General features: G+C 46.1%; 1 protein-coding gene across 1 annotated transcript in view; it reads left to right on the top strand.

Moving 5' to 3' along the window:
* Positions 1-25,178, top strand: part of adck1 (aarF domain containing kinase 1) — a 566,758-nt gene that overhangs the window by 117,975 nt on the left and 423,605 nt on the right.

The raw sequence follows: 25,178 nt of genomic DNA, 5'->3' as shown, positions 1-25,178 counted from the left end.
TTGCGCTTGGCAAAACTCATAATATAATGCCTAACATTGGAGGAGATTTCGCGGTTGGACAGCACTTGCTGAGCAATCCCGAGTGTTCCCGCAATTAAAAACCTATTTATTGTTCTCAGTCAGGCTTGCAATATGGCTTATTTACGTGCACTGGAAGCTAAATATGCTCAAATACAGGGACTTGTCAACTGTAGGCAAAAGAAATATGTCCAGGCTTTGCACTTCTTTGAACTAAAAAGCATGGGGGACAATAGTTCCCTGGGGGACAATCGTTCCCTGGTGTGTTCTTCATGGCAACACTTGAATTGACTTATCAACCAATCAGCACACTTTTCTCATGCAGCATAATTGTTGCTGCCTGTGAAATTTGGCATTCTTGTGCCTGTTCTGATGAGTGCAAGACAAAGAAGTGGTCTTTTTCAGCAAGACTGAAGTTCTTTCTTTATCATTGTTATCTCAACCAACACCCACCAAAAACGGAGTAACCAGCTGTTCTTCTTATTGTATGCAGTTGGTCATTATTTTACATGCTGAAGAAAAGTAACCAACTTGGTTTCAGATCTTTGCCGGCAAGTATGGGTGAATATCTTTTCACGTGAGTGAACAAAGCCTGTGCTTTCATTATAAGGAGTGTTTCATTATAAGGAGTGTTATGGGCGGCATAATAGCTCGGTGGTTAGCGCTGTTGTTTCACAGCGCCAGGGTCCCATGTTCAATTCCTGCTTGGCCACTGTCTGTGTGGAATCTGCACACTCTCCCCATGTCTGTGCGGAGTCTGCATGGGTTTCCTCCAGGCGCTCCGGTTTCCTCTCTCAAGTCCTGAAAGATGTGCTTGTTAGGTGAATTGGACATTCTGAATTCTCCCTCTGTGTACCCGAACAGGCGCCTGAGTGTGGCGACGAGGGGATTTTCACAGTACTTTCATTGCAGTGTTGATGTAAGCCTACTTGTGACAATAATAAAGATTATTACATTATTATCATTATTTCTCAGGCAAACATCAAATTCAGACATGAAGTGGCGATTCTCCGATATCGAGGCCAAGTGTTCTCGCCGTCGTGAACGCCATCGCGTTTCACGACTGCACGAACAGGGCCCGGGCACGACCTATGGGGGCCAGCACGGCGCTGGAGTGGTTCATGCCGCTCCAGCCTCCTTACGCAACGCAAATTGGGCCATGCCATCCTGCGCATGCGCGGGGAACTTCTTACGCGTGCCGGCCCTGACCCAACATTGGGTCGGTATTCAGGGGCCGGCCGTGGCTGAAAGTAGGCCCGAGGGGGTAGAGGCTGGACCGCCGATTGGTGAGCCCCAATCGCGGGCCAGACCCCTTCGGAGCCCCCCCCCTGGTGAAGGAGCCCTCCTTTCCCCGCCCCCACAGGCCACCCCCCAAACCTTCACGACGAGTACCCGCCGGCAGCGACCAGGTGTGGACGGCGCCGGCGGGATTGTCATTTTTTTCGCCAGCTGCTCGCTGTTTGCAGCGATTCTCCGAGCGGCCCGACGCGATTCTCGCAGCGCTGATTCCGGGGAGTGGGAGAATCGCGTGCGGGGGTCGGGGCGGCGTGGCACAAATTCGCGCGGCACCTTGGTGATTCTCCTACCCGGCGTGGGGTGTGGGGGGGGGGGGGGGGGGGGGGGGGGGGGGGGGGCCTGAATACCGCCCAAAATCTCTGTTGAGAAATGGAAAGATGAGAAATGCTGCAAAAGGATGACTGAGTGGAGAAGATGAACAAATCACCGTTATTTTGGTGATGGTTGTGGATTGCTCGTATCCTGACTGGAAACTAAAAGTGCTCAGATTTATTTATATAATCACACTGCAGTTTGTCACATAATACTCAGGTACACCGGTGGTGGACATTGATAATTGATATATTTACTCTTCTGCGATCAGAATGATGCGGCAACACTCTGTGTGACCCAGCCTAACATGTTTTAAGTGGCGTCCTTGCACTGGATTTCCTGACTGGCTTGTTGTAGGGGCTAAGTGTCTGTAGGCAGGTTCTAGCAGCCAGAGTACTTGGTTGTCAGGGTTTCAGAGAGCTCTGTTGGAGCTCCTGAATAAAAAGGATCCCCTGAAGGCCACATGCCAGGTCAGGCAGAAATCTCCCATTTCTACCTCCCAGACAGGAAGCCGGATTCAGGCTCTGGAGCAAAATCTCCGCCAAACCAACCTCCGCAGGCCTGTAATCAGACATGTCACGGAATGTTATCTCGATTGTGGAAGAGCACAATGCAAAGGAACCTTACAGATGGTTGTGGTATTATCAGAACTGACGAGGCTAATGAAGTGTCAAGAGTAGCCACTAGAGGGAGCTACAGGTACAATTATATAAGGCAGCGATGCTAAGCCTTGTGGGAGAGTGTGTGGAGGAGTTAGCTAGTGAGAGTCAGAAGTGCAGATAGTGTAAGTGAGTGCAGCTCCTGGTTAAACCAGCAGTGAGATTAATTGTAGATGAGTGTAGTGTAGATGTTCTTAATCAACATTGATGGAGTACGTGTCGAATCCAAGTTAGTAGTGTTAATAAATTTACCTGATGAAGGAGCTGCGCTCCGAAAGCTGGTGATTTCAAATAAACCTGTTGGACTTTGACTTGGTGTTGTAAGACTTCTTACTGTGCCCACCCCAGTTCAACACCCGCATCTCCACATCATAATAAATTAATAGCTTTGTTGAAGTGAAAGGTCTTTGTGGACACTACGCCAACCGTCCTGAAATAAGCAACACAAAGACCACCACAATGGTGAGGAGAAAAGTTCCGAATCTGTGATCACGAGTGGACAGTGAAAGCCTTCAGGACATTTGTTTTTTTTTTATAAATTTAGATTACCCAATTATTTTTTCCAATTAAGGGGCAATTTAGCATGGCCAATCCACCTACTCTGCACATTTTTGGGTTGCGGGGGCGAAACCCACGCAGACACGGGGAGAATGTACAAACTCCACACAGACAGTGACCCAGAGCCGGGATCGAACCTGGGACCTCAGCGCCGTGAGGCGGTTGTGCTAACCACTAGGCCACCGTGCTGCCCCAGGACATTTTTTTTAATGAACAGCCTGATCTAGTTCAATCCGTTATGGGCAAAGTAATTATGTGTTTATCAGGATTCGAGGATATTTATAGATTTAACTGGCCAAACATTGCTGAGCTCACTCATAAGTTGCCGCCATGCTGAGGAAGCTTTAACCATGACCTTGCAAACAGCACCATAAACATACACACAGGCGAGCTGCTGAAGTGAGCATTAATGTCTTCTCTTTCTTAAATATTAAATAAAAAGTGGCGTCTATTTTCCGATACTGAATAAACTAGCTGTCAGTATGCAATGCCAGCTTCCTTCAGGCAGCCGCACCTTTCTGTCTCCGTTATCAATACCATTGTTTTTTTGGCCATCTTGTTAATCCCCAGCCAAGAGCCTTGCTGAATATTTGATGTGTCAAACTTTCTCGCGAGGTGTGAAGCAGTGCGGAGAAGTAGCCCGACCTAGTGGGCCGGTTTGTATTTTTCACTCTCTTGTGCTGTGTACGCTTGCATTTTGCACGACCATTGCGGTGTTCGTTTGCATCCTGTATTCTTCCAGTTTTGTCTTTTGGTAGCATCTCTTGGTCTACATACTGAATATCATCACACACACACACACACGCAGACAAACAACACCGAGGGAAAGGGTGGTGGAGAAGGAAAGAAAATATAAATAGAAGGATAAGGATGCTCGATGCACAGGGATGACTTTCAGTCTGACGTTGGGGCTTTCTCTTTGGTACTTCTTCCTGTTATAGGCCAGGGTTTGGAGAACCCCAAAGTGTATCATGGAGTTCACCTGACCCACAACATTTAATAGATTGTGGTAGGAGGAGCACACGGCCCACTCTACAGGTGTGGTACAGCAGAAATGGAAAAGTATTTTTTAAAGCAGAACAATGTTTATTCTATGATCCCAAGTTAACCTTTTTAAAACATACAGTTAACATCTTAGCAATCATCAATTCAAATACAACCCTCAAAGAATACAACACTAAGTAATCCTTAATCTGTCCTTTAACATTCATAAGACTTTAAAAAACCCTTTAAACAGAAGCACATCAGGCTAAAATTACGACTGAGAGCAGTTATTAGTTTTAAATCACCAAAGGATCGATTTACATTCTTTAGATTACAGAGCGAGAGACTAATACCCCTTCTGGCTGTGCCTGCAGCTATCCAGCTCTGAAAACGAAACTAAAACACACCCTGCAGCAATCAGCCTAAAACAAAAGTAAAAAGCCGACAGAGAGCCCAGCTCCACCCACACTCTGACATCACTGATAAACATTTCTTAAACACCCATTTCTTAAAGGTACTTTCACATGACATTTCTTCTAGACTTGAGATGGTTTTCTCTGGCAAGGTTGTCTACTTTCTCTGCAGACTCAGCATCGTTTCAGGTTCACATCAAAGGGTGTGCCAGTCACTCACTGCTTTCAGAGCAATAGGGCAGTTCTTTCACTCCAGCAGGCAGGAGAGAGTGAGAGAGAGAGAGAGAGTGCTCCTTTCACTTCAAAGGTCGAAACACTTTTGCTCAGTTTTCTCAGAAAGCACCATGCAAGAACCAATCACTGACTGTTGTCAGGCAGAACATTGTCCCTGGCGAATCCACGGATTGCCAGCTAACCAATTGACCTGACTCCCTCCAAAGCCGGTTCCTAAGATTCATTCAGTGCCGAAGAATCTGGCTTCTTCTTTCCAAGATATGAATCCTTGGAGCATAGTGTCCTGGCAAGCAGGCTGTTTTCAACTTTGGGTCTTCTGATTATGGGTCCACGGACCAAAATAATGAAATTAAAGAAATGGGAACAATGAAATAAGCAGGCAGGACTCTTAAGACTATCAACTATGTGTTAATGTCTATTGATATGGAAATTGATTTGTAAGCATTTTGACATGGTAAAGCCCACAAAGAGATTTTATCTCATCAAGCGATATGAGTGGACAGATGCAGAAGAAAATGATGCCCAATACATTCACCAATATTGAAGCGTGGTCTGATTCTGGGCAGCAGCTCTTTATTTCAAAGAAACATAGAAAATAGGAGCAGGAATAAGTCATTTGGCCCTCCAAGCCGGCTCCATTATTCATTATGATCATGGCTGATGCCCTATCTCAATGCTATACTCTCACTTTCTCTCCATCCCCCTTAATACCTTTAGAGTCTAGACATCTATGTCTTTCTAATATATTTAATGACGTGGCCTCCACGGCCTTCTGTGGTAGAGAATTGCACAGGTTCATCACCCTCTGGGTGAAAACATTTTTCATTATCTCAGTCCTAAATGGGCTATCCTGTATCCTGAGACTGTGGCCCCTTGTTCTGGACCAGCCCAGCCGGAGGAAACATCATCCCTCCCAGTCCTCTCTGAATTTTACACGTTTCAACGAGGCCGCCTCTCATTCTTCTGAACTCCAGTGAATTCAGATCTAGTTGACCCAATCCCTCCTCAAATGACAATCCCAGGAACCTTCGCTCCACCATAGAAAGAACAAAGAACAAAGATAAGTACAGCACAGGAACAGGCCCTTCGGCCTTCCAAGCCTGCGCCGACCATACTGTCTGTCTAAACTAAAATAAAGAACAAAGAAAAGTACAGCACAGGAAAGCATTCTTTCTGGTTGTATCACAGCTTGGTATGGATCCTGCTCTGCCCAAGACCGCAGGAAATTACAAAAGGCCGTCAATATAGCCCAATCCATCATCACGCAAACCAGCCTCCCATCCATTGATTCTGTCTACAATTCCCTCTGCCTCGGAAAGGCAGCATAATTAAGGACCCCACGCACCCCGGACATACTCCCTTCCACCTTCTTCCGTCAGGAAAAAGATACAAAAGTTTGAGGGCACTTACCAACCGACTCAAGAACAGCTTTTTCCCTGCTGCCATCAGACTTTTGAATGGACCTACCTCGTATTAAGTTGACCTTTTCTCTACACCCTAGCTATGACTGTAACATTATATTCTGCAGTCTCTCCTTCCTTCCTTATGTACGGTATGAGTTGTCTGTGTAGCTTGCAAAAAGCAATACTTTTCACTGTATACTAATACATGTGACAATAATAAATTAAATCAAATCAAAATGTAAGGCACAGGACTCAATAGTTTGATATTGATTATTGAGGGAGCTGATCTGTTTAGTGCACCAACTGTCTGATAGTACCAGTGGAAAGCAGTGTCCATTCAAAGGGCTGGCCTCATTACCCTACAGCCACCAATGGGTGTCCTGCGGTCGCCTGCTGTCTCCAGGCCAGACCAATATCGGACAGCCCTTCATCAAAATAGATTTGGGGGAGGGGTTCGGATGTTGCTGTAATGGGAAAGGTGCAGAGGCATTGACCATGTGTATCGACTGATGAAATTGGAAGTTGGTCTTTGCTCTCTCCATCACTATTTGGGTAGAATCATTAAATCGTTAAAGCACAGATAATTGGACCAATGTGGGCAATTTAACTAGCACTGCTTCTTTGTCCTTTCCCCGTAGACCTGCAGTGTTTTTCCTTTCACATAATTATCCAATTCCCTTTTGAAAATTACAATTGAATCTGCCTCCATCAGTCTCTCCAAGGTCGTATATTCCAGCTCCTAACCACTTGCTGCATAAAACAGGTTTTCCTCATGTTGCCTTCAATTCTTTTACAGTCACCTTAAATCAGTGTCCTCTGGATCTCAAATGATAATTGTGGCTGTTATGATGAACTTTAACAATGGATGAGCAGAATAACATCTGTGGCAATGCATTCAGGTTTAATTCTTACGTATGGCATTTTAAAGGTTGTTGACCAGTTCATTTTAAACAGTGAACAATTTTTATATTGATCAAAGTATTAAAAATAAGACTCTCCGAAATTTCGCTGCCCCTGTGCTGGTGATGGGAGACCCTTGAGGGTATTGTGTAAAACAAGCCCTGTGTTACCAATGAGCTAATTGCTCGAAATGTTAGACAGAGGAAATCCAATATTAGTGACTAACTTGCGTCTCATTGAGGGTGTTTCTGATAATTCCGTTTCCAGTCATCATTTGACTGTCACAGTTTTCCTCATGAATCCTTGTGAGATTGCTCGGTGTTTGTGTTAGAGCTTGATTCCTTTACATCACAGATTTTTATGAATGGTAGGTGCCGTGGAAACACTCTCTGAAGGATTATTGATGACTGTATCATGCAGTCAGAGCAAGTTTATCCAACTTTAATCCTGGGAATTACACTGAGCATCTGTAAGAGTATTGATGTTTTAGCTTGTCCTTCCAACCCCCCTCTCTCGTACAACCAGTCTTGAGTCATTCTTTAAGCTCCAAAATGTGCTCCCCCACTTGAACTTCCTCCTCCTGGCATCCTTGCACTTTCCTCATTCTCTCCAGTGATTCCGAACGGCAACGCTCCTTATGTCTCCAGCTCTCCTGCTTCCAAGATCCAGTCACCCAACTGCTTACCCCTTGACCCGTCGAGTCTTCACCCCCACATTCTCTTTGAACCTTGGTGCCGCCCTGTATTCTGAGCAATTATCCTTTCATGCAGGTTACTTGATACATAGATACATAGAAGATAGGAGCAGGAGGAGGCCTTTTGGCCCTTCGAGCCTGCTCCGCCATTCATCACAATCATGGCTGATCATCCACTCAATAGCCTAATCCTGCTTTCTCCCCATAGCCTTTGATCCCATTCTCCCCAGCTGCCTCTTGATCTGCAAATAAAGGTGCAAAAAAAATGCAACCTGTTGCTATCTTTCTTTTTCATCAACTGCATGTTGTTCTGCAAAAGAAAGAGTTTACCAAGTGTCTCAGGATTTCTCCAAATGCTTTACTGCCAGATAAAGGATTTCTGAAATGCAGTTGCTGTTGTAGTGTAACAATAATAATCTTTATTATTGTCTCAAGTAGGCTTACATTAACACTGCAATGAGGTTACTGTGAAAAGCCCCTAGTCGCCACACTCCAGCACCTGTTCGGGTACATAGAGGGGGAGAATTCAAAATGTCTAATTCACCTAACATGCACATCTTTCGGAACTTCATAGTGTCATAGAATCTACAGTGCAGAAGGAGGCCATTTGGCCCATCGAGTCTGCACAGGCCCTTGGAAAGAGCACCCTACCTCCACCCTATCCCAGTAACCCCGTCTAACCTTTTTTTGGACACTAAGGGGAATTTATCATGGCCAATCCACCTAACCTGCACATCTTTGGACTGTGGGAGGAAACCGGAGCACCCGGATGAAACCCATGCAGACGTGGGGAGAACGTGCAGACTCCACAGAGACAGTGATCCGGGGCCGGGATCGAACCTGGGTCCCTGGAGCTGTGAAGCAACTGTGCTAACCACTGTGCTACCATGCTGCCTACTTGTGGGAGGAAAGCGGAGCCCCCGGAGGAAACCCACGCAGACACGGGGAGAACATGCAGACTCCGCACAGACAGTGACCCAAGCCGGGAGTCGAACCCGGGTCCCTGGAGCTGTGAAGCAACTGTGCTAACCACTTTGCTACCGTGCCATCCTAGTAGGATAGACATTCTCAACAGTCCCCTCCCACTACCCCGCGGCCCTCCATCCCAGTGTTGTGTTACAAATGTGAGGGTTTATAAGATTATGGAACTATATCTTTAAGTTTCTAAGACTATCATAGTTTGGATCTCATGTAGGTTAAATGAAAGGATCATATGAAACATGTGACAGCAAACCTGCATTGTTTGTTTGTTGAAGGTCAAAGGGAGGGTCTGATTTTTTTTCGGAATGGACCTGGTGGAAACAAGGACTGTTGTCCTCAAGTTCATAATGAGAAGACTTCAGGGTGGAAATTTTTCTTTTTCGTCTAAGGCCTGGTCCAGGTGAGAAAACTACCATGCAGCTCACTAGCCTCACAGCCGGGATTTCTCTCCACATTGTCCAGCACTTAGAAAGAAACTAGTGCTGAAGGCGTGTGTCACACTGGCGAGCGGGACCTGGAAGAGCTGGCAACGTTGGCTCACAAGAAAAAGGTGACCCATACTCTGGAAGAAAAAGAACGAATAACGCCCCCTCACAGAACTGGGGACACCCCTACAGCACTCACATGGCTAAACTGGGGACACCCCTACAGCACTCACCATGTATACAGGGACCACCCCCTCACCCCATGGAGCTCCTCAGACTACCTGCCCCCTGGCAATATTTTATTGAGGAATGACTGTTGTGTGGAGGGGGAAAGAACAGCTCTTACATTAGACACATTGTCACATTGTCCCAGTGTCACATTGTGGGTTTAATCGGGAGGGAATTTTCGTTGGCATTGTTGGTGGTTCCACTAAAATGCCCTACTGAAACCGACAGCAAATCAGGCAGCCACTCGATACAAAATGTTGGTGTGCTACTGTGGGTTGGTTGAAAATGTGATGGTCCCTACTGAGTTTCCTCAGCGACTGACTTGCCACTCGATGGAGGCTTTGAGTTAGAAGCAAAGGTATTTTGACCTGAGAAGAAGAATGGCTCTCTCAGGGCTAAAGGAATCAAGGGATATGGAGGGGGAAGGTGGGAACAGGGTACTGAACTTGATGATCAGCCATGATCATAATGAATGGCGGAGCAGGCTCGAAGGGCCGAATGGCCTCCTCCTGCTTCTATTTTCTATGACTCACCAGAGGCCCACTATCATGCAGTTCACCTTTCCTTTTGCAAAAGAGGTGTTCGCAGTTTTGTGTCTGCTGTCTGCTCTTTCAGTTCGGAATATAACACGAGGAGGCGTCTAATTAGAGTGCAAAAAAATGAATCCGAAACAAAAGCAAAATACTGCTAATGCTGACAGCCCAACCTGAAAATGCTGGAAACGCTTCACAGGTCAGAGGGCATCTGTGGAGAGCGAAACAGAGTTAATGGTTGCACACAGTTCGATAAGATCTGTAAACAGTCATGAGAATCGTGAAGTGCGATCAACCAACGCCCATTTCTTCCGATACAGGCATGACACAAACCCCACGCTGCTTACTCATTTACCTGATTGCAATGTTGAGGGTTGCATGCCTGAGCAGGAGGTGTAAAATCGTGACATGGCAGCAAGTATTTAAACCAGCTTGCACTGCTGAAGAGGCAACAGGCTGGCTTTAAAGGGAAGGTGTATTTTGGAACGGACAGGTGGGCGGAAGGCATTGCGAAAGTTAGTTTGACCTGCGAAAGAGCAAGGATGACAGACTGTGGCAGAGCGTAGGCTTCAGATTTTCCAACTGCATTGGAGGTCTTAGGTCAACAAAGTGCAGATGGGGAGCAATGCCATCTTGAAGTAGATTATAATCCAAGCCCCTTCTTGGGACTAGTATTCTGGGTCAGGCTCACTGCTCGGAAAATCACTCTCACTTATAGATTGAGAAAGACAGGCCTCACAGACACATATACGGGTCTGAAGGACTGATCTAACCCTCCCTGAAGGAAAGGAACCAACAGAGAATATTATTGTCCTCCAGATAGCTTTTTGAACAAGTTTTAGCGAGAATATAAAAACCCAGATATTATAAGAGTCCAGGCATCTCGCCTCAACAATGTACCTCTCCACTTAAGAGTACGCAGAGATGGGTTTTCAAGTTTGGGTACGAGACAATATATTTTCTAAATTACATAATAGTTTATTAAAGAACCGAATATGCAATTCACTTTATGTTCCGTACACTTTAGGAACTTTCAAGCGGTTATTGGATAGGCACATGGAGCGCACCAGAATGACAGGGAGTGGGATAGCTTGATCTTGGTTTCGGACAAGGCTCGGCACAACATCGAGGGCCGAAGGGCCTGTTCTGTGCTGTACTGTTCTATGTTCTATGTTCTTTTGATGGTAATCGCAACATTGATAGATCTGGGAAAAGAAAGTTGAATTTTGTTTCCCAAAGAGAATCCAAGTCTTTTTAATGTTATAGAGAGATATTTAAGACCCATCAATGTGTAAAGTGCTTACCTTGAATCCCCGAGTAGAAAGTCACCAAGCCTAGCAAGATACCTCCATCCAAATGAAGGGGACAACTGTCAGCATCTTAACAGCTATGCCTTCACTTTGAGAGGCACTGGAGTGAATCCAACAAATCAAAAAATCCTGATGAAAAGACCGAACCAGCAGAAAGCATATTGAGCAATTACGCTGGACAACATTCTTTGTTTTCTTCCACATCCTTAATCCTCAACATCCTTCAAGCAAACAGGATACTGAGAAGTGCAGGTAGCGGTCACTACACTTAGTTTCCAGGATTCTATTGATAGATTATTTAGGGTCATCCTTAAATTATCCATCGTTAGATTGTAGAATCTTACAATTGATCAGTGCTTTGCTGGGGTGATTCCTGTTTTTTTCAGAGCTGTCTTGTGTTAGACGATATGCCGTATCCTCTTCTAAGGGATGTTGTATCCATGTGCACACACTTATGCCCAGGCATATTTATAACTCTTAAAGCTTGTCCAGCAGATGAACTTTGATTTTAATTTTTAATTCTGACTTCATAGGAGAATCACTCTTTTTTTATCTTACAACTCCTTTTTTATAGCTGGATTCTCTTCTCACGCTGTATGCATAGCAGCATTCCTTCACAATATGTCCACAAGGCTCCGCAAGAAATTCAATGACCTCACACGATCAGTCAAGGTCAGTGAATGTATCTTCAAATGCCATGTCCAGCCTCACACACTGCACAGTGCATCAACCCCCCCCCCCCCCCCCCCATCACTCAGTAACCACCGATCTCTATCAGTCAGGACACATAACAAATGTTCCGAGATACATCTCACCTTCACACGCTTAGCACTAGTGCAAGCCTCACACTCAAATCTCGCAGCTTGCACACAGCGCCAGCTAGTTAACATGACAGCAACGGGCAGTACGGTGGCGCAGTGGGTTAGCCCTGCTGCCTCACTGCGCCGAGGTCCCAGGTTCGATCCCGGCTCTGGGTCCCTGTCCGTGTGGAGTTTGCACATTCTCCCCGTGTTTGCGTGGGTTTCGCCCCCACAACCCAAAGATGTGCATGGTAGGTGGGTTGAACACATTAAATTGCCCCTTAATTGGAAAGAAATGAATTGGGTACACTAAATTTATTTAAAAAAAACATGACAGCTACATCACCCAAAGAGATTGCACTACACTCAATTATATACTTTTTCTCTCTCTAACGAAACAAAGTGGCACATGACCAGAGGCAGCAGCACTTAACCAGCAGGGTTCACAGAGGACTATGTGTCCTCACCCTCATGGAGGAGACAATGCTTGTCATTGCTGGATTGGCAATGGCTGAGCCTGTGGCCAATGGCATGATTGAAACCATCGCTGATAACGGTCACCATATGCCCCCGCCTCCTTCTCACATCTCTCATTCTACAACCTCTTCTGGTTCATTAGTTGCAGGTGGTATAAGCATTCACTTACCCCCTCTTTTCCTCACTAAATTCCTACCCTTCTGCCTTCCTCCATTCCGATACCATAAAACCGCCACTTAATCAGGTGGAAGTGAAAGAGGTACAGCCACAGGAAGACAGTGATGATGATGAGGAAACACCATCACTCCCTCGTGCACTGACAGCCACCAGGTCAGATACTGACACTGCATGTACCTTAAAGAGTATTTCTCGAAGTGGGTTCTGCATGTGGTGAGACACCATCCTTAAGAGCAGGGGAAAGAGGACGTCCAGGAGTTCTGCTGCAGAGGATTCAATCGGGCGGCTGATAGAAGAAGCTTGATGGGTCATGAACAATGTAATGTGTGGCAGGCCTGCCAAAAGGCCAATGTCAAGGAGAATGGAGGAATCTGGCATCAACGTGACTCAGCACTTGGCGCAGAGCTTGGAAGTGTGGCCAATGTTGTTCGTGAACCCATCAGTGGGTCTGAAGAACCCTCCATTGTGCTGCACTTCTGGGCTTGTTTAATGTCATCACTGAGTCTGCATTCCAGACGCAATTACCTCAGTATGTTCTGCCAACGCACTAGATTGTAGCAAGTATCTCTGTCTCGGCGAGTATTGATATATTCAGCAGGACACTGATTCCCCGAGGAGTTGCAGATAAGCTGGTCAGCAACTCTGAACCATGTTGAAAGCTTATGTTAAAAAAACAAAAACAAACATCAGTTGCAGCTTTGTAATTGAGAATGAAAAAAGCCTTCAGGCGATTTGAAAAATCATGTCGAACTGTACATTGGTTTTTGATCATTCTTTATTGACTTTGCTTAAAGTGGATGCAATGAAAGTACCCAGAAGGCCAGTGTGGTGGAGAGTTCTCCTGAGCCATTTTTTCTGCTGCCTAGATTTTTGAATTCATAAGAGTGAACCATGTTACTGCTGAATGCAATTAAACATTAGTACTCTTCATCAGCATCAAGCTCTCCAGGTCAGCTATAGTAAGACGCAAATTAAATCTTCCTGTGCCTTCCAATCATGGGCCTTTTCCCAACCTTGCAGTTGAGTGTTTGGTGTATAGTGGGCGGCACGGTAGGACAGTGATTAGCACTGTTACTTCACAGTGCCAGGGTCCCAGGTTCAATTCCCAGCTTGGGTCACTGTCTGCGTGGGTTTCCTCTGGGTGCTCCGGTTTCCTCCCACAAGTCCCGAAAGATGTGGGAGGAATTCTCCGCTCCCCACGCGGCGTGGGAGAATCGCGGGAGGGACCCCGACATTTTTCACGCACCCCCTGGCGCCCCCTGCGATTCTCTCCCCCCGCCCGGCTCGGAAGAATCGGCGCTCGCCGTTTTTCACGGCGAACGGCGATTCTCCGACCCCAATGGGCCGAGCGGCCGGCCGTTCACGACCGTTTCACGACGGCGGCAAACACACCTGGTTGCTGCCGTCGTGAAACGAGCGCCAGATGCCCATTTGGGGCTTCTAGGGGGCCGTTTGGGGCAAGAGCACCACGACTGTGCTCGGGAGGGGACAGGCCCGCGATCGGTGCCCACCGATCATCGGGCCGGCGTCCAAATCGGACGCACTATTTCCCCTCCGCCACCTGCAAAATCAAGCCGCCACGTCTTGCGGGATGGCTGAGGGGAAAGACGGCCACTGCGCATGCGCGAGTTCGTGCTGTCAGCGTCATGACGTCAGCCGCACATGCGCGGGTTGGAGCCGGCCAGCCTGCGCATGCGCGGCTGACGTCATTAGGCGCGCCGGCCGTGTCATTCTTGGCGCGACGCCCCCGCGGCCGAGAATTACGGAGCGCCGCTCCTAGCCCCGCCGGGAGGGGAGAATAGGAGGTGAGGAGCGGCCTCCGAGGCCGTCGTGAACTCGGCCGAGTTCACGACGTCCCTCCCGATTTTTCCCGGGAGCGGAGAATTCCGCCCGTGCTGTCAGATGAATTGGACATTCTGCATTCTCCCTCTGTGTACCCGAACAGGCGCCGGAATGTGGCGACTAGGGGCTTTTCACAGTAATTTCATTGCAGTGTTCATGTAAGAATACTTTTGACAATAATGATTATTAAATTAAATTAAATTAAATTAAATTAAATTAAATTAAATATACATTTTCCACACCACTAAGTAGAATGGAAAAATTACCACCGGCAGGGTTTGATTCAGCAAAGATGACAAACATACTTTTTGAAGCATCTTTCACGTCAAAACTAAGGACTCATTGGCAAGGTTACCCTTTATTGCCCATTCATCTTTTCTTTTTGTTCTTTCATGGGTTGTGGGCGGCACTGGCAAGGTCAGCACTTGTTGCCCATCCCTTATTGCCCTTGGGAAGCTGATGGTGAACCCCAGCCTTGAATCATTGCTGTCTCTGTGGGGTCGGTACACCCACACTGCTGGGAATTCCAGGTTTTGACTCAGTGCCTTGAAGGAATGGCGGTTTAATTCCAAATCAGAATGGTGCGTGGCTTGGAGGGGAACTTGGAGATGTAGGTGTTCTCTTGTGTTTGCGACCCTGTCCTTCTAAGTTGTAGACGTAGCAGGTTTGGAAAGTGCTGTCGATGGTAGCATGCCGAGTTGCTGTAGTGCATCTTCGAAATGGTATATACTGCCGCCACTTTGTGTTAACGGTGGAGGGGATTGAATGTCAATGTGGATGGGGTGTCGATCAAGCAAGCCGCTATGTCCTGGATGGTGTCAAGCTTCATAAGTGTCGTTGGAATTACACTCATCCAGGCAAGTCATCACACTCCTGTCTTGCACCTTCCAGATGCTGGACAGACTTTGGGGAGTCAGGAGGTGAGTTACCTGCCACAGAATTCCCAGCCTCTGACTGCTCTTGTAGCCGGGGTATTTATATGGATGGTTCAGTTCAGGTTCTGGACACTCGTAACCCTTTGTTGATAGTGAGGGACTCAGCAATGGTAATGCCATTGAATGTCAAAGGGGAGATGGTTAGATTATCTTTTGCTGGAGATGGCCATTGCCTGTACCGTCCCCAAATAGACTGCAGCGGTTCAACACGGCGTCTCACCACCAGCATTTCCAGGGCAATTAGGCATAGATGTGCTGGGAAGATGGTGGTGGGTCTTCTTATTTGTCGTGGTTTGATATCACTGATTGGTGGTTTGCGAGGTCACTTCAATGGGCAAGCAAGAGTCAACCACATTGGTGTGGGTCTGGAGTCACAAATAGGCCAGGCGAGGACACACCACTTTTCCTTCGCTAAAGGACATTAGTTGTTTTTTTACGACAAGCAAAACTTTTTTTTTAATTTTCAGATTTTGTAAACTGAATTTCAAAATCTCAAACTTCTGCGTTTGGATTTGAACTCGTGCAGTCTGAGCTATTGAACCGGTAATTTAATCACTGCATGACCATATCCACGAGAAGGAAATAGATTCTTGATCAATAAGGGGATCAGGGGCTATGGGGAGAAGGCAGGAGAAAGGGGATCAGAAAAATATCAGCCATGATTGAATGGCGGAGCAGACTCGGTGGGGTGTGTGACCTCATTATGTCTCAAAGCCTTATGGTCTTATGGATGTTGAAAATGTTGTAAAAATGAGAGGTTTTGAGAAGGTTCTTGAAGGTGGAGGGAGAATTGGAATGTTGAGGGGATTTAGGGTAAAATTCCAGACAGGAAGGCTGAAGGGACACCTTCCCGGGTCACACTTTTCTTCAAGGCTGTGGATGGATTTGAAGTTGAAGACTTCCATATTCAATAATGTTTGGATGTGAGGGAGGATATTTTTGAACAAGGTGGAGTTTTTGAAGATGGTGGATGGGACGATTGAATGGAAGAAATAGTGAAGAAAACCATGGATAAAGCGTTTTCTCCAAATGTGCATTTCCGCCGGGTGGTGGGTGCTGCTAATCTCCTTTCATGGGGTTGGGATAGGTGGGGAGAAACTGGGGAGAGCCCTTTCCTTCCTTAGCGTCCCATCCGCCCACCTCATCAAACCTGGCAGAGTCTGCAGATCCAGGCTCGGACTATTCAGCCACCGCAGAACCCACCTCCCAGAGTGGGAGCAAGTCATCCTCCAGAATCCAGAGGTGTCGGCTAATGTTCTAGGGACATAGATTGCTAATCTGGGGTGGAAAATTTGTCTCAATAATGGTGGCCATGCCACCCATCATCGATTGTTGTAGAGATCCATCTGCTTCACTAATTTCCTTTAGGTAATGTGACGGAATGGTATTAAAGATAACCTCATTGCTGTTTCTTATTTTTAAACTGGACTTTTTGGCGGAACAAAGACCATCAAAATGGCTGATCCTCTGGCTGAGAGCTGTCATCTGTGAGTCTCTGGAACAAATTAATTCACCTCTCACTTTTGGGAATGTCATAGCTTGTTATGTCCAGGGAGGTTCTGCCAGACCGCCAACTTCAAAGGGAGACCATTTGCATTTGACAAACCATGCTTGATGGCGTAGCCTGTGAGTCTATGAAGACTTCCCAAGCCCCAGACCCTCCACAAATCGCACCTCTTTCAACCCATAATGGCTGAGATGGTATCAGCCTGGAACATGAAGTCCATTTCCAGACACGGGCTAAACATCCTTTGTGGAAGGCTTTATTGAGAGGTAAGGTCACATGACCCAATACTCTGGTTTGTTACACAGGTTGATATTGCGATCCTTCCTTTTCACGGTTTTTGAATGCGTGCAATAAACTAACCCTCTGAGTTAATCCTGTCTTGAGTTTGCTGTGGGGTTATGGGTAACAATCAGATCACCTAAAAGAAACAATGGGTTGGGAAATATGCCACCCCCAATTTAAAAAAAATCAGAACCCCTCTGGGTGGTGAGAGGGGAAATCAGTACTGTTTGAACTGACCCCCCCTCCTGTCTGTAACAGGAAGAATATTTTCAGCCCTTACCTGCCCTGGCCTACATCTGACTCCAGACCCACCACAATACGGTTGACTCTAACTCGCCCTCTGAAACGGCCGAGCAAACCACTCAGTTTAAAAACAATTAGGGATTTGCACAAATTGTGGCCTTGCCAGTGAATCCCACTGCACATGAAATATTGTACACCCTTTGAGCAGAGCTGGCCAATATTGAGGGTTGCGATGCACTGACAATGTGAAAAGAGATTTTCTAAGAGAAAGTCTCATCATACAGGCCCAGGAGTGGTCTGCTGTTACAAAACCATTCATGTTAGTTTAACTTGAAAGGAAGGTTATAAATGTGGCAGCACAATTTCCCATTCTGTGAAGGGTCCGGATGGTGAGTCTTCCTTTTGTGTAGGATTTGACTCCATGAAGGTTGATTGTACATGATTCATATCATTGTTTAAGGTGATGTATAACAGACTTTCGTAGCTTTGATTAGAATGTGTGTTCCTTATAGGGCACTGCACGCAACGAGCACTTGATGATTAAGATTGGAAGTGTGCAAAGCAAGCATGAAAGGATAAATCAGTTGCTTGCTGTGTACATTGATACGGCCGGACGTTAAGGGCATGTGTCGATCCTAAAATGGGAGGTATTGCCATTGCCGCACTGTTTAAGACTTGATGCAAAGGGACTTTTAATTTTGAAAGCGCACCGAAATCCAATGATCGCATTATTTTTACCATATAAGAAATACGAACCAGAAATATATTCATTATCAATGGACACATTGTGACTTGATGCATATCCTGCGTGGGAGCCTAACTTGATAACTTGCAAAAGGTAAATTCGCAAGTGAATTGCCGCCACAAGTGTGATATTACAGATATCCTGCTGGCATTAATAATAACTTATGCAAAAATCTGAAGGAATTAGTCTGGCGAGAAATTAGGTAAAGTTAATTAAGTAAATGGGTGAAAATAATTGATCTTCATATAGTCCTAAATCTCATTATAGTTTTGTTGCAAAGCAGTTTAAAGATGAGCAAGTGCTCACTACTGTATTCCCCTATGGATTTAGAATACTTATAATTTAATGTTCTCCTCTCCCATTAATGTGTGGCTTGGGTTTAAAATGTTTGCACATCGAAGATTCTATTGATGTGTAGCACTACTTTGCCCTTGCGTTATTCATATGTAATATCAGTTTAGATTTTTAGGTGAACGTTGTTTTGCCGTATTGACACGACAAAGGTTTAGAATGTGTTGCTGTGTAGTATGAGTTTCCCATTAGTTTTTGCTCTTTGACTGTGGGAGGGCACACAATGACGAGCGCTAAAATGAAAGAAAAATACTGCGAATGCTGGAAATCTGAAATGGAAAACAAAATGCAGTAAATACTCAGCAGGTCTGGCAGCATCAGCAGAGAGAGGAAGAGAGTTAATGCTTGTGTTATGGGCCAGGGTTTAGAGAACCCCAAAGTGTAGCATGGAGTTTACCTGACCCACAACTTTTAATAGATTATGGTATGGGGAGCACACGGCCCAATCTACAGGCGTGGTACAGCAGAAATGGAAAAGTATTTTTTAAAGCAAAACAATGTTTATTCTATGAACTCAAGTTAACCTTTTTAAAACATACAGTGAACATCTTGGCAACCATTAATTCAAATACAACCCCCAAAGAATACAACACTAAGTAATCCTAAAGCTGTCCTTTTAACAGTCACAAGACATAAAATTTTTTTTAACAGAAGCACATCAGGTTAAAGTGACTACTGAGAGCAGTTATTAGTTTTAAATCACCAAAGGATTGATTTACAATCTTCAGATTGCAGAGAGAGAGAGACTAATACCCCTTCTGGCTGTGACTGCAGCTATCCAGCTCTGAAAACGAAATTAAAACACACCCTGCAGCAAACAGCCTAAAACAAAAGTAAAAAGCTGACAGACAGTCCAGCTCCACCCACACTCTGACATCACTGATAAACACCCATTTCTTAAAGGTAGATATCTTAAGCATCCCTTTCTTAAAGGTACTCTCACATGACACTTGGAGTCAAGAATGATTCTCCTAAAGGAGGGTAGAAATGTGAGGGGTGATGCCGTTGAAAAGGAGAAGAGGGAGGAAAAATAGCCTGTTTTTTTGGCAGCATACTTTGTTCTTGCCTTGATGGGATGTGGGAAGCCTCATAGCGTCAGGCTTCCGGGTTCGATTCTGACCTCGGGTGACTGTCTGTGGGGAGTTTGAACATTCTCCCTGTGTCAGCGTGGGTTTCCTCCAGGTGCTCCGGTTTTCCTCCCAAAGCCCAAAGATGTACAGGTTAGGTAGATTGGCCATGATAAATTGCTCATTAGCAGGGCAGCACGGTGGCGCAGTGGGTTAGCCCTGCTGCCTCACGGCTCCGAGGTCCCAGGTTCGATCCCGGCTTTGGGTCACTGTTCGTGTGGAATTTGCACATTCTCCCCGTGTTTGTGTGGGTTTCGCCCCACAACCCAAAGATGTGCAGGTTAGGTGGATTGAACATGCTAAATTGCCCGTTAATTGGAAAAAAATGAATTGGGTACACTAAATTTATAAGAAAAAAAAATTAAAGTGCTCCTTAGTATCCAAGCATGTGCAGATTGGGTGGATTGCTCATGATCAATGCGCGGGGTTATGGGGATGGAGTGGGGGAGTGGGCCGAGGTTGGGTGCTTTTTCGGAGGGTCAGTACAGACTTGATGGGTCGAATGACCTTTTGCTGCACTGTAGGGATTCTATAAATGATATGGGCCACACGGTAATGGGTTCCAGGAAATTGAGTACACCTGAAAATTCAGTGCAGTTCTTCGGGAGTGTGGCACTGTTGGAGGTGCTGTCTTTCTGTTCGGATCTTGGTTTCGGACAAGACTCGGTCAACATCGAGGGCCGAATGGCCTGTTCTGTGCTGTACTGTTCTATTTTCTATGTTAGATTGTGCCTCCATCTGTTGGAATGGACATAAAAACATGCCATAGCAGTATTAGGGAGTTATTATTAAGGGAGTTAACATAGTGGCTGGGAGCTAAGTGCTTCTGCTGACGGAGAATCACTCTGGTCTCCCCTGGTGTGGGAGCAGGGCCCAGTAAGCTGGTCTCTCTCCTTTATCATGCTAATTTATGCACAGGGGCGAGCTTGCCGGTTTCTGTCAGAGCCTTGGTATCAGACCACCATTCTGATCGGGTGGCCGGATCCTAGGGTCCAGCAGCAGGCCCCCTACACCTCACAACTTAAATCCTTCCACGCTCCACTGATATGTCTGAGCATCATTCCCTCCACAGAAATAACAGGTCACCCTCCCACAACATGCACGCATGAGGGCAATCCAAAACCCCATCAGACTCCCGCCATCAGAGACCCCCAACAGAGACCCTCATCAGACCTCCAAATGTCAATTGGAGAGAACATTAAATTATAAGTGCTTTCTGCTGTGAAAAAGAGTAAGTGAAAGTACTTAGCTCCTTTTGATGTGGTGTGGAGCTGTCAATCATAGCAAGAGTGTACATAAACTTTGTTGTTAACGTCAAAGCAGGGTACTTGAGATGCATTCGTGCATGAAGGGGAGGATGGATAAACACTCCACCAGGCACCTGTCTCTGGGATAATAAAACTGTCAATCACTGGCTAATGTAATGTATTTCTGTGTGAAATTGAATGGTAGATTTGCATTTCAAAGGCTGTCAAGGGATTTGGAGCTCTTTGAAGTGTGCTCGGCCTTTGAGGAAACCCCTGACACTCGTAAAAGCTGCTGCTTTAAACACCTGTCTGAGGCAGCAGATGTTAGGGAAGGGAAGTGAAAATTTAGTAATTTTTCAGTCTAGTGCCTGGACTGCTCTTCAGCTTTCAGGCAGGGGTGCCTGTTGGGGGTCTTTGATCGGTTCTCTGTTGAGGGGGGGGAGGGGGGCTCTGATGGGGAGGTCTGCGAGAGAGTATGGGGGTGATGGTTGTAGGCAGTGGTTCGGGTCACCCTCAGGCATGTGTACTGTGAAGGGGTGACCCATTAGTCCCATGGTCGGGGGCGGGGGGAGGAAGCCCTTACTTATCGGGGGAGAGGAGCCTTCTGATGGATTTTGCGGGGACACCTCAGTTATGCACTGACCCCCCCCCCCCCCCCCCCCCCCCCCAAAGACCGCGTGAGGGAGTTCCACGCCTGGGCAAACTTGCACAAAAGCCCGCCCGGAGGATTTCCTGCAGTGGGGGTTGGTGCATAGTGGAAGGGGTTGGAAACTCGGGCTTCCAGCCCTTTAGACACCAGCGCGGGGTTGGTAGTGCTGAGGTTGCTGACGGGGGATTGGAGAAGGGCGGCAAACCCATTTTTCCCTCTGAACATAGAACTTACAGTGCAGCAGGTGGCCATTCGGCCCATCGAGTAAGCACCGACCCACCTCAGCCCTCACCCCCACCCTATCCCCGTAACCCAATAACCCCCTCTAACCTTCTTGGACACTAAGGGCAATTTATCATGGCCAATGCACGTCTTTGGACTGTGGGAGGAAACCGGAGCACCCGGAGGAAACCCACGCAGATACGGGGAGAACATGCTGACTCCACACAGACAGTGACCCAGCGGGGAATCGAACCTGGGACCCTGGCGCTGTGAAGCCACAGTGCTAGCCACTTGTGCTACCGTGCTGCCTTCTGCTCCATCTCCACCCCATTGGGAATCGTGATCAGAGCGGCATTGAATGGAGAATCCTCTCCAGTGTCCTGACCTGTATTTGATGCTCAACCATCACTGCAGAAAAGGATTATCATGGCCTGTTATCTCATTGCTCTTTTTGGAAGCTCAATATTTTCAGGTTGGCTGCCTAACAGCAGTGCCCGCACTTGAAAAGCAATTCATTCGCTGCGACTTGCTGTGGGACATTCTGAGGTTATGATCGGTGCTACATAAATGTGAATTTATCCTCTCAGTTTCTTTTACCTGAATGCACTATTAATGGATCTCTGTTGATGCTCTTTGAGAATTTTAATCATAATATAGTTACTGAAAGATAAACTATTAAATAATTCATTGGGATATAGCCACCGAATAGATCAGTGATGCATGCTTGCCTCTCATTTGCTTAAATCAACAGAACTTAACATTAATTCCCCCTCAGCCACCTCACTCAATACAATCTCAATCAATAGTCTAAAACTAGTATATTTAAGTAACATGTTTTCACAGGGTCTTGTTTTCGCTGACAATGTGATTTCAAATGAACAATATTGAAGGAATAAGCTAAAAATAGCTAGATTTTAAAGTCATTTGTTTTTTACAAATAAATCTTTTTTTTTTAATTTAGAGCACCCAATTCATTTGTTCCAATTAAGGGGCAAACCACCTGCCCTGTACATTTTTGGGTTGTGGGGGCGAAACCCAAGCGAACACGGGGAGAATGTGCAAACTCCACACGGACAGTGACCCGGGGCCGGGATCGAACCTGTGACCTCAGCGCTGTGAGGCAGCAGGGCTAACCCACTGCGCCACCGTGCTGCCCTATAAATCTTTTGTTGTGGAATGCCCGTGAGTGAGATTGGAGCCTCTGGGTGCAAAAACACATCCAACTTCAGGCCAGAAAGTGGCCATTTCATGAGATGTCAAACTTTAAGATGAATTTCTAAACACTGTGGAAATCGAGGAAGAAAGGAAGAATTATTTTAATTCAACCCTGGCTGGTCCAGCATTTATTGCCTATCCCTAATTGCACATGGACCACTGCAGTTGGTGTGGCGTGGGTAACTCGCCCAGTGCTGTTTGGAAGAGAATTCCAGGATTTTGCTACAGCGACAGTGGAAGGAACGCCGATATGTTTCCAAGACAGGATGGTGTGTGGCTTGGACGGGAACGTGCAGGTGGTGGTGTCCCCATGCAGCTGCTGTCCACACCTGTCAAGACATCACAAAATGCTTCAATAATAATCTTAAATTGTCACTTTACTATTGTCTTTACTATTGTCACAAGTAGGCTTACATTAACACTGCAATGAATTTACTGTGAAAATCCCCTAGTTGCCACACGCCGGCGCCTGTTCGGGTTCACAGAACGGAGAATTCAGAATGTCCAATTCACCTAACAAGCATGTTTTTCGGGACTTGTGGGAGGAAACCGGAGCACCCGGAAGAAACCCACGCAGACACAGGGAGAACGTGCAGACTCCGCAAAGTGACCCAAGCGGGAATCGAACCCGGGGCCCTGGCACTGTGAAGCAACAGTGCTAATCACTGTGCTACCCTGCCGCCCACAGCCAATAAGGCACTGTCATGATCAGGAACTGCGGTACTCAATTTGTACAGAGCAAGTTTTCAGAATAGCAATGTGGTAATGGTTAGATACTATGTTTTAGTGATGTTGGTTGTGGGATGAATATTGATCAGGACACCTACTCTTCATTGTGCTGAATGAAAGGTATTTGTGGAATAATTTCATCTCCACTTTAGAGGGGAAACAGTGCCTCGATTTGATGTCTTATTTTAAGGATGTATAGAATTTGCAACAGAACCAGCTCCACAGGTCTACGTTCCACACAAGTCTGCTCTCACCACTTCACCCCACCCTGTCAACATATCCTTCAAATCCTTTGTTCCTCATGTATTTGTCCAGCTTCTCCTTAAATGGATCCGTGCCATTCCCCTTAATTTCTCCATGCGATAGTGAGATTCACCTTTGTTGTTGTGTGAAGTGGTTGAGGTGATTAGCATGGATCAGTGTGGTGTAGTAATCTCACTGCCGTTAATTGTGCGGCCGTCTCGGCAAATTTGGGTTTGTGTAAACGCCTGAGTGGGATTGCAGAGACAGTCAGAAACCCTGCTCTGACTCCCGGAATATCTGTGAGCAGCAGCGGGAGACTATCAGTAGTCCTTTCAAAATGTAAGTAAAGAAGATGGCAAATAGTGGATATATACTTGAGAAGGAAACAAAGTAAATAGGGCTCTGGCGAAAGAGCAGGAGGCGTGGGCCTAACCGAGTTACTGTTTCAAAGGGCTAGTACAGGCATGATGGGTGAAGAGCCTCCATTTGTGCAGTAAAATTCTGCAGTTCTACAAAGGCAAATCCACCTGCTGTGGACTGAGGAAATGGCAGCTTCTGTGAGCCTAATGTTAAACAATTATTGGCTCTGGTTAATTGTGAGAATTAGTAATTACTGCTTCAGTGGTTAAGAAATTAAATCAATTTAAGTGCCTTGGTTCTCAGTCACTTTATAGACTGGGTACCTGCAACATTAGTGTGTTTTTTTCAGTCTCCTCATGTTTCATTACTACAATCTTTTTAAAGCAATCCTATTAGTTTTGTGTGATTTGAAAATTCTCGTTCTTCTTGTGTTTAATTCACTTCAATGGCCTTGCACCTTCCTATCTCCGTAACTCTACAACCCTCCAGGATCCCCGCACCCTTCGAATTAATCTCCACCCGTCTCTCCTCCTTTTAGGCGCTTCTTAAAGTCTACCTCTTTGACCTAGTTTTTGGGCACAATTATGTGGCTACGTGTCAGATTGTGTTTCTGGACTCTGAATGTTTTACTATGTTAAAGGCACTATATGAATTCAAGCTGTTATCATAGGTAAGGGAACATGAGGGCTTTATTCAGAGCTGTTACACTGGACCCTCCCCCACCAACCACCGGACCCCAACCACCACCAGACCCCATCCCCAAACCCCAACCATCCAACTGCCAAAACTGGACAAGATGAGGGTAGTGTGGTTGATGTAGTTTATGTAGATATCAGCAAAACCTCTGACAAGGTCCCACATGGGAGACTTATAAAGAAGACAATGCACATGGGAAACAGGGAAACAGATTCAAAATGGGCTTAGTTGTAGGAGACAAAGGGTGATGACAGACGGCTGCTTAAGTGACTGGAAGCCAGTGTCCAGCGGCGTACCACAGAGATCTGTGCTGGCTCCCCTATTACTCATAATTTATATAAATGACGTGGATGACTATGTGGGAGGTAGGATCAGTAAGTTTA

The sequence above is a fragment of the Scyliorhinus canicula genome, chromosome 2 (assembly GCF_902713615.1).
Source record: "Scyliorhinus canicula chromosome 2, sScyCan1.1, whole genome shotgun sequence".
NCBI classification, from domain to species: domain Eukaryota; kingdom Metazoa; phylum Chordata; class Chondrichthyes; order Carcharhiniformes; family Scyliorhinidae; genus Scyliorhinus; species Scyliorhinus canicula.
Note: the sequence above shows the minus strand (reverse complement) of the source record. Positions and strands in the feature narration are given on the sequence as shown.